The sequence below is a fragment of the Triticum aestivum genome, chromosome 2D, assembly GCF_018294505.1.
Source record: "Triticum aestivum cultivar Chinese Spring chromosome 2D, IWGSC CS RefSeq v2.1, whole genome shotgun sequence".
NCBI lineage: Eukaryota > Viridiplantae > Streptophyta > Magnoliopsida > Poales > Poaceae > Triticum > Triticum aestivum.
Genome location: NC_057799.1, coordinates 18,950,357 through 18,960,809, shown reverse-complemented (window position 1 = coordinate 18,960,809; position 10,453 = coordinate 18,950,357). Strand labels below are relative to the sequence as shown.

The 10,453-nt window shown below is 44.2% G+C and overlaps 1 pseudogene; it reads right to left on the bottom strand.

Moving 5' to 3' along the window:
* Window positions 1-3,984: 3,984 nt before the first annotated feature.
* LOC123055534 (uncharacterized acetyltransferase At3g50280-like) lies at window positions 3,985-5,358 on the bottom strand (annotated as a pseudogene).
* Window positions 5,359-10,453: the final 5,095 nt, after the last annotated feature.

Sequence of the window (10,453 nt, the reverse complement as noted above, 5' to 3'; positions counted from 1 at the left end):
ACTATATTGTTCAACGCCTAGCCAAGAAATCTCTAAGTGTTGGTGCGGCGCCTAGACATGAGGCACCACACTATATTGTGCAACGCCTAGCCTACGGGCTAGGCGCTGCACATTACATGTGTGGCGCCTAGCTCTGAGGCGCTGCACTGCTCGGCGCGGGCTCCGGGACTGCCACGCTGAAGAGAAGTGCAACGCCTACGTGCTAGGCGCTACACCGCAGGGTGTGGCGCCTCCGTGTCAAGCGCCACTTAAAAAGGTCAGCTGAGTGAATTTTTTTAGGAGCAGTTCATTTTGTGAAATGATTTCATCCTCAGGTCAATATTGTCAAATTAGGCTTGTTGCCCAGCTCTAGTATTTTAGCCCCCTAAAAAGAACACTGGTTTTTAACCGAGAACCAAGTTGCTGGCTGTGGAGAGCTACCCAACTGGCCCTAATACTGCCATTTCCAACTACAACAGTTTCTATATGCTAATTAGTTAAGGCAATGGGCAAATTTTGAAATTTCATACTAATGTATGAACTTCATTGCACAGTTTCAACCTCAGTATGATATACTGCCTTTTTTCGTTCAATTTTGTTGTTGTACTGTGGCCGTTTAATCCTTAAGTCTGTATTCAAGTGATAATCGGTTATAACATTCTCTCTAAAAGCGACTTCCAGTTTCGGTGGCTAATAAGTACGTGTTGCATAACAAATGTATGAAGCTAGTTTACAAATTACTTGTTAGTATGTGATAAACTATAGCTTGGCTGGTCAGTTCAACGGTGTCATTCTTGATTTATGCAGTGATCTTGCATTTGCATTCTTTTGTCCAGCAGATCTGATGTCCGTTTAGTTCTTCAATTCAGATGTTACTGTATGTAGTGACTGAATCCATAAGTTACTGGCGCCGTGGAGTTCGTGGCACCGCACCTCAGGTCCCTTCCAAAATAAATTATGAATGTTTCGACAATACTGAAATAAGCTGGTATTTGTATCATCTATGCCAGATTGTGTTATAGGACTATCATTTCTAGATCAGTCTAGTCATTGAACACCTGACAACACCTGACAGGTCCAGGTTATTTAGCTGGATTTTACGGTTCACAGTCTGCACTTTAACCTCAGATTACTATGTAGTTGTCTCTGAAAAATAGAGAAATTGGCTCTCGGAGGTTGGGTTGATTCACGTTGTTAAATTATCTAGAACTTTTGATTACAACAGCACTTGAAAGCACATGTTTGGTAATGTATTCACATGTCATCCTGGGCACAAACAGACCACAAGATTAGGTCGTTAAGGCTGATCACAATTCATAGGAGATAACTTTGATGATAGTTTAAAGAGGGTAGTAAAATAATGTTTGAGCTCATGTTGAAATTTCTATGAAATTGGGGACATCGATGATTATATATTAAATAAGATGATTTCGACAAACTCGATCATTAAAATCTTGCAATCTCAAGCTTAATTATGAAGTTCAAATAGAAATCTTACAATCAATCTCAATCTCATAATCTTACAATCTTATCAATAAGATGATTTTGGGCCAGATTATGTGGCACGAAAAGATTCTAAGGTTTTGAATTCTCCAAAATTCATATCAAAATTGTACCATCGTGAAGTTCGAAAAGATAGCTCTCGCCCACCAAATACCACTGTCAAATGGCCTTGCCCACTGATTTGTACTCTGTCTGTAGAGATCTAAACGCTCTTATATTTCTTTACAAAGGGAGTATTATATAACCAAAAGGAGATTACTTATGGTTAAGATGGCGCATGCAAATCAGATCTCAAGGTCAATAGGAATCAACTCTTCTTTTTCTTTCCCTATCTTCTTTTGGAAAAACGTACGCTGAATAAGACTCTCCTTGAGCCTGGGGAGAAGAACCTCAGGCAGGTCGTGATCTTCATACTTGAAGTTTGCTACCAGATTGCCATTTTTGTCATAGTGCAACAGCTGGCCATGGCAGCTGGCAAGCACGTCTCCCTCCTCGGACACAACCTTGGCCCACAAATCCCCTTGCTCCTCGAAACGCCTGATATCCATCACCGGCAGTTTGATCCGGTACTGGAATGCCCAAACATCACTGTTCTGCAGTATGAACATGCTAATCGCCGTCATGTCGTCCTTGCTGGTGGACACAGAAAGCTTTTCGCCCATGTCAAACAAGTGCATAACATGGCGGGGTTCCACGGTCGGTGGATTCATCTGCCGGAACGTCTCCGCCACCGTGTCGAACACTAATATCTTGTGATTGTAGTGGGTACCTGGCCGTTCCCTCCAGTGCAGATACATGTTGTCATTGAGCACGACCGGGGCGCCGGAGATGCGTATCTCCGTCCCACTCTCCACGGGACAATCGACACGCCGTGAAAGATCGGTTCCCACCGTGAGAACGAAGTATTCATCGAATTCGGGAGGGATGCTTGATGGTCTCGAGTATAGCACGCGATACTCTCCTGAAGGTTTGTGCCGGAAGAGTCCGACAAGGTTATTGAGCTTCGGGCCCATGGGGAGGGGCGCCCAATGCCGCGTGGTTGGGTTGCAGATGTAGTCGCCGGCGATGAAGAGGCCGTCGCATGAAGCACGGATGGACCGGAAGCCTATCTGTTCGGGGAACCAGAAGACCGGACGGAACTCGGCGCCCGAGAGGTGGATGGCTTCGCGGACGGGGTAGGGGTAATTTTTAACGCCATAGGCGGTCCTTCGGTAGGAGTAGGACCTGATCATGGTGAGCAACGGCTGTCGGCGGTGGTGGTCCAAGAGGAACGCGGGATCGGAGGCGAGGCGGCGCCAGGACCGGCAGACGGCACGGCAGCGGAGCACGGACGTGGCAGGGAGGCGCACCAGGATGTCGTACAGGATATCCTCGGGCAAGCCGGCGAGCCGATCCGGCCCCATCGCCCTGCTTCGTCTTCTCCGCAAGGTCGCCCGTCCGGCTTCTTCCTCGGCGGCCACGCGCCGCCTGGAACGAAGCAACATCGAAGTGGTTGGCGGCGCGGCCCAATTGTCCGGAAGCACAAGCAGCATCATCGTACGTAGAAGCAGGCCCAAGCGGAAACGATAAATAAGCCCAGTCTGGAGGACAGCTCTGACGAGGGCCCAGTGAAGCCGGAATTCTTGAATTGAAAAACCCAAACCCGCAAACGCCATGAAGACGCCGTTGAAACCTTCCTTCCAGGCGCCGTTTCTCTCCGCAGCACCGAGTATTGCTCGCCGGAGTTCCTTCCTTCCAGGCGCCGGTGAGAAGATTGGCCTTGCCGTGTCTAAATATAAGTATTTCTAGAGATTTCTATATGGACTACATACAGACATATATAGACATAGTTCAGAGTGTAGATTCACTTATATTTAGGAAGGAATGGAGTAGATGCAAAAGAATGTAACCCCGATCCTAGAGCTGAAAGTGTTTTAAACATGTCAGAAAAATGGAAATGTTTTCTACCCCTCGAAAGACAATTCTCGGACAATACAGCATTAGGGCAACATCAACGTTAATACTTCTCTTAAGGAAAATGATAAAATCGTTGACCAAGAACCTAGCCTCACTAATCTGGACTGCATTTAATTCTCGACATTTTACAATACAGTATGTGTTGTCAAATGACATCATGCAAAGACAATTTCTTGCACAATTAATCTTCTTAGCATGCATGCGTACCTACCATAAGATCCGCCTGATGTGCATCTTGACATCTTGTATGCTATATGCCTCATAACTTGAATACATGCCATGAGGTCCGACTGACATGTTGTAAAGTCTGGCAAACAAATAACAAAGGAACACGTACTTCAAAGTCCTGACTCATGAACTAAACGATAATATGTACTAAGTACTACTCCATCTTATAATTTAAGACATTTAGTGTAAAAAAAAACGTCTTACAGATGGAGTACATGGTAATAATCATTTCCATTTTAGCTTGCAGCAAGACTGTATGTGCAGGAAGTTTTGCAGAAAGCACACCATTCACTTGTTCAAAGAAAACACAACACCTTCTTAACATGATCGGTCAAGCTTACGTACCGTGCTCATGAACTCCTCGTCGGCGACCAGCCTGGCGAGCACCTCCGGGGCAAGGCACACCTCCAAATCCATGCTCCCTCCGCCACCTCTGCCCTCGTACACCGTCGCCGTCCCATCCGTCTTGTTGGCTGAGCCAGTCCGCACGCCCACCGGCCGGCCCCATCCGAAGTCATTCCCGTACACGTCGAACCAGCGCGTACCCCCCGTCACCACCAGTGCCGCGGCCGTGGGGCGCGCCGACACTCCGGCGAAGCTAGGAGTTTGGATCCAAGATGCGTGCCTGTCTCTCTCAGTCGCCTCGTCGGACGACACCACCAGTCTATTCAGTAGGGATGCAGCCCAACCCAGGCCTCCTTTTAGGATCTCGTCGGCGGTGGACACCGCCTCAGCGCGTGCCACAGCATTGCCCATGTAGTCCACCGGTAAGCCATGCACACGGCCCCGGAATCCGACGACGAGGGCGTACACTGTCCGCTGGTCCGGCGCCAGCCTCCTTGCTCGGCACACCGCGATCCACAGGTGTGCAAGGAGGGCCTGCAACGAGGAGATGGTGGTGTTGCCACTGCCGCTACCAGATCTGGACATCTCTGCGTTGGCCTTCGCTTTGAGTTTCTTTACGCTCTCCGCGGAGAAATGGAGGAAGCATTCCTCCACCGAAGCGTGCCCAATCTCATCAGTACTCTGGCTGACGATGTTCTCTAACTTGCCGAAGGGCAGCGGGATCGGGACAGGGCAGCCGTAAAAGGCCACCTCCGGTGTACCGGTAGCGGCGAGGAGATGACTCCGTCATTCTGACGGCTGATCTTGGACCAGGTGTTGAAGAACTGCCAGAAGGCCGTCCCATCACCGACAACATGGTTAAGCGACATGGCGATGAAGACACCGTCGGCGAGCTCAGTGATCTGCACGGCAAGGAGCAGGTGGGAGCCCGCGGCGGCGTCCACGCCGAGGAGCCCCTCGAGAGGGAAGAAGGACCGGACCACCCCCGGGGTATAGAGCGGCGTGGACGAACTCGGCTCCCTCCATGCTGCAGTGGAGGGAGATGGCAATGCTCTCGCCCTTCCCGCCAACGCTGCTCCCCGGCGCAACGGCGAGGCGGCCGGCCTAGGGGTACAACCGGCCCAGGGCGCACGCAAAGGACGACGCAAGGCGTTCGACGACGGCGTGGTGTCCCTGTCCTCCCGTGGTGGGAGGCTTGGGCAGGAGGATGCCCGTCTGACTGTACTCCAAGGTGATCATCCGGAGATCCCATGGCGTCAGGTCGATGGTCGTCTCCGGCTCCGGCGCTAGCGAAGTTGTTGGCTCCGGCAGGACCATGTGCCGGGACATGATGCGGACATGGTTCATCTTGGTTCAGCTGTGCTGCCACAGCGCGCACGGCCTCTTTCACTTGCGGGAGCAGTAGATTGTGTGTATGGTTTGACTGCAGGTTGGGGCACATATATGAATGTGTTTTGAATAGCCGGTTTGGAATCTGAGCCAGAAATTGGTAATTTTCTCGGTGTGCATTTGTTTTTCATTGGTTAATGCGGAGTTATTACAAGACAAAAAATAATACTGCAATGTACTACTCTCTTAGGTTTTATTTAGTCCGCGCATTAGTTTTAGTCAAAGTCAAGCTTTATAAACTTTGACAAAATTTATAAACAGAAATATTAACATATACAATAACAAATCAATACCATTAGATTTAATATTGAAAGTACTCATATCATATAGATTTGTTATAGTAAGTGTTTGTACTTTTTTCTATAAATTTGGTCAAACTTTACGAAGTTCGACTTCAGTCAACTCTAATATGCAGAGTACATAAAAACGGAGGGAGTACTAAATTGTAACTATTTTATGTAAGTATTTGTAAGTCAATGGTTCATTCAATGAGCCTACAGAAACTATTTTTAAGCAAGTTGTAGTTTTTATAAGTCAATGGTTCATTCAATGATCCACATAAAGTCAACGGTTCATTCAATGAGCCATCTAAAACGTAAAGTCAATGCACACAATTTGAAATTTCATAATAATGTATGAGCTTCATTGCGCAGTTTCAATCTCAATCTGATCTACTGCCTTTCTTGCATTTGCTTTATTTTGTCCCGTAGATCCTCTGCCCATGAAGTTCTTTAATTCAGATGTTACTTTACATAGAGACCAAATCCATATATTGGTGTCGTCGAGTTCGTGGCACCTGAGGTTCCTTCCAAAGGAATTCTGAGTGTTTCGACGGTACTGAAATACTGGTATTTTCTCTCTCAGATTGTGATATTGCATTTCTAGAACAGACAACTCTTCCAACTCCTGACGAGCTGGCTCTGATAGATCAAGGGCCAAATTATTTAGCTATGTTGCAAACGACACTTTCACGCCAGACTTCTATATATTTGCCTATGAAAAATAGTACAAATTGGTTCTCGGAGTTTCTGGTTGATTCAGAAGCTAGTTTGAACATACTTCAAATGGTGCAACCGAAAAATAATGTGTACATGCGAAGCTAAATAAAAATTATAACTAGTGTGAGTTAAATAGGGAAGAAGAAAATATTTTGAGAAAAATGGGAAATCACATTTTAAGAGAAGGGCCAAATAAGAAATCCTCTCAAAAATACATACCAGAGAAAGGAATATTATGGTTGTTGGCGCCATGAGCCACCAAGACATATTACAAATGATATATACCTTATGCCTAGCAATATAGTCGTTCTGGATCTGTCATGTACAGTTTTGTTAGGACATTCCTCGGAGCAATAACTCACTCTCTTGACATGTTCTAACAGAGTTACTCTGGGATGATTGGGATTGGGATGTGTATATGCTGCATTCATTACAACAACTTCTGCAATTGATTTTAGAAAATGTTGCGCCCTAGAAGTGAGCCTTTCTTTTCGGAAAGTCGGGCATGTTAGCCCAAATTGAAGCAAGGTGGGCATCTCTTCAAGTATGCACAAATCCTTCCCCGTTACATCTAGTGTATAAATTTATAAGTATGCAAGACTCGTGAGTGTTGGCGGAATCCACTCTCTAGAATACACCTGAAACTGTAGCAGCCACTCATCTCAATTCTGGTGAGTGTTGTACTCAAATCCTATTTTTCCGATACTCTACATTGAGATCATTCAAATTGGGCACGTTACCTAGTTCCTCTAATGCACCAGCTGAACTCGATCGAGCTAATACCACTACTTTTAACTATAACTAGTCTATGAATTCACGTTGGAATCAATTTGCATAATAGTCAGTAAAACAAACATAACTTTATCATATGGAGTTCGTTTCGGGTCTATGAGTAATATTAAGTAAGCTTTCCATGGATTAACCACACATATAATTCATGTTGGATTAAGTAATTCAATGTGGTATAAAACATTTGTATTTCCTAGCAGATCACTATTGTGTTTCTATGATTCTGGACCTAATACTAATGTTGCAAACATTTTCTGAAATTCTCTATCTAGATTCGGAAGCTAAGAGTATATATCGTGTCTAAATTATTTTTTCAACTTTACTAGATTACGAAGTTGCTTGCGTTTTTAATAGGGGTTGGTGGTTGCTCCGTTTTTTACCATGCTAGTGAATTAGTGTGTAGTGTAGTATTTTACTGGTAGTTCTACTTCACTAATTAGTGGCAATTGTGTCTTTCTGTCCCCTTCTGTTCATCTGTGTTCTTCTTTGTTTTTTCATGTAGTACTAATTAATGAAGGTTTCATTTCTGTCAGAGCAACTTTTTTATAGTCAATAATTAGTATTGTGGCAGTCGTTTATCTCATTCTCCCTGCATGTGGAACCTTTGGAAAAGATTGGTCCTCTCACTTCTCATTTTGGCAGTTACATTTTCAGATAGCGCACTTCTCTTCTGTATTGAAAGTCTTCTAGATAAGCTAATTTGTTAAGGCAATGCACATAATTTGAAGTTCCATGCTAATTTGTATCGGCTAACGTCTTTTCCATGTTCAACTTTGTAGTTCTAGTATTGCAATTCAGTCCTTTACTCATTTGTCTCTAAAAAGAGGGGCATCCAGTTTCAGTGGCTAAGTAGGTATTGCATAACAAATATATGAAGTTGACTCCTGGTTTGCTGCACCTTTTGGAGTATCTCTGATATACTGCCCTCTTTTGTTCGTTGATGTCTTTGTACAACTTGTAGAAGTTCACTTTTTGTAGGTTTCCTTGAGCATCATGTTAAAACTTTGAACCATGTGCAGAAGTTGGAAAAGGCATATAGTAAGATTTCTTAGGTTTTAAGAAGCGATTATTCACTTATGCAGCTCTGAACATTGAACCTTATAAACTCCGAGTTTCTGTTAGAGAGTGCGGTAGTATTCCTAAGACCTTCTATTTGGGCTGTTTGCTGCTTTAACTGCACATACTTTTCTAGATGTTACCAAAATGGCATTGTGCTTCTAGAAACCACATTGCCGTTCAAGGGCATGTACAATGGTGCTACCTTAGGAGTGTCACGTAAGATAAATGCTGAGATGGAGAAGAGAGAAATCGTAAGAAAAGGTTTGTCTTCTCTTATTTAAGAGATGATCTCTTAGCACAATATGCGTCGCCACGTTTCTAGGATTATCTAGTTATTCTAGATAAGCCTAAGAGATAACCCATTGTAGACATGCTTTTATTATCATATCTAAATAAGACTGTCTTATCAATCATTGTACATGCTCTAAGATGTTCTTGCCCAGATTTTTATCAAATTGATAACTGTTCTGAATTTTTTAGTTGGAGTATCTTTTCGACCTTGAAGAAAAATAGATTGATAGTCTAGTTAGATGAATAAGCATTGAGATGAACTATGGCGCGGAGCCCGTTCTGCAGGATAGCGCCTGGACCTGTCCACGTTATTCAGTATTCTCCCGGCCGGAGCGGTTGGACAGTGCAAACTATGGTCGTGTAGGAAGACAACATGGTGTGATGGAGGCCGTTCGTTCTATACTATTTACGATAAGTATGTGTGATTATCTGATTGAGGATTCAGCGGTAGATATGGCACTATTGGAACATCCTTGTGGCGGTCTGATGAAGAAACCGAGAAGTTTGTATTGAATTGATAATAGTTATCACATTTTCCCTCAAAAATCGACTTCCAGTTTCAGTGGCTAATTAAGTAGGTATTGCATAACAAATGTATGAAGCTAGTTCACACAGTTATTTGTTAGTGTGATAAAACATAGTTTGGCTGCTCAATTCAACACTGGCATTCTTGATTTACATAGTGACCGTGCATTTTTTTTTCTTCCAGACGATCCTATGTCCATGAAGTTCTTTAACTCAGATGTTACCGTACTCCGAGACCAAATCCATATGTTACTGGTGCCTTGGAGTTCGTAGCATCCGAGGTCCCTTTCAAAAGAAATTCCTAACATTTCAATGGTACTGAAATATGCTCGTATTTGTATTATCTCTGTCAGATTGTGATATGGCATTTCTGGGTCAGCTTAGTCTTCCAACTCCCGACAGTCTGATAAATGCAGGATTATTAAGCTATGTCACAATTGTTCACGGTCTGCAGTTTAACTTTAGACTTCTTCATAGTATTTGTCTCCCAAAAATAGTACTTCTTCCGTCCCACAATATAAGAGCATTTTTTTACACTACACTAGTGTAAGAAATTTATGGAAAGGAGGGAGTACCAATTTACTCTCGGAGTTTCGGGTTGATTCATGGTGCTAAATTATGTGTAACTTTTCATTACAACAATAGTGGAGAGGGCATGTTTGGTAATGTTTCACGTGTCAGCTTGGGCACAAAGAGGCCACGAAATTAAATGTTTAATACTGTCAAGAGAACAAAATAAAAATGCCAAAATATTAAGGTGATGACAGTGTTGCGGGCTACGCCACATAGCCTGGGCGATCATTAAATGCCCAGTCCTTGGAGTGCGCCACAATGGCCGCCTGCCCTTGCGAAACGTGTATCGGATACTTGGGGCTTCGGTTGCTAATGTCGTCATCGCTGACGCTCATTCCCTGCCTCGCGATCTTTTGTGGCTTACAGCGTCGTTGTGGTCGTGTACGTCTTTGTGTAGTAAATAATGATTAGTGGTAAAAAAAACATCTCTAAGCTATGATTTGATACGGTTTTCCCAAATGGGCCCATCTGCCATTTACTAGGGATACCCCCCATTTCCAATACTCTATCATGGCCCTGGGCTAAAGAGTTAAGGGCGAGAGTGAGACCTACCAAGATGAATTTGTGTCAGCTTGGGTGTCGCATACCTTTGTTCAGGAAGAAAACCTTGCCGATAGATGGGTCACGAAAGTAGTGGGGCAAAGGAAGCCTAAACTAGGGAATTTTTCATTTTGTATTGAGCATTTTGCTATAATTGCCTCTTAAGATTTAGCAAAACAATTGGATAGTCATTAAGACTTACCAAGACTGCATCTGGATCCACCCATGGCTTTCACACTGTCACATAAGATAACATGTTTGTCGCCGTTGGATCAAGT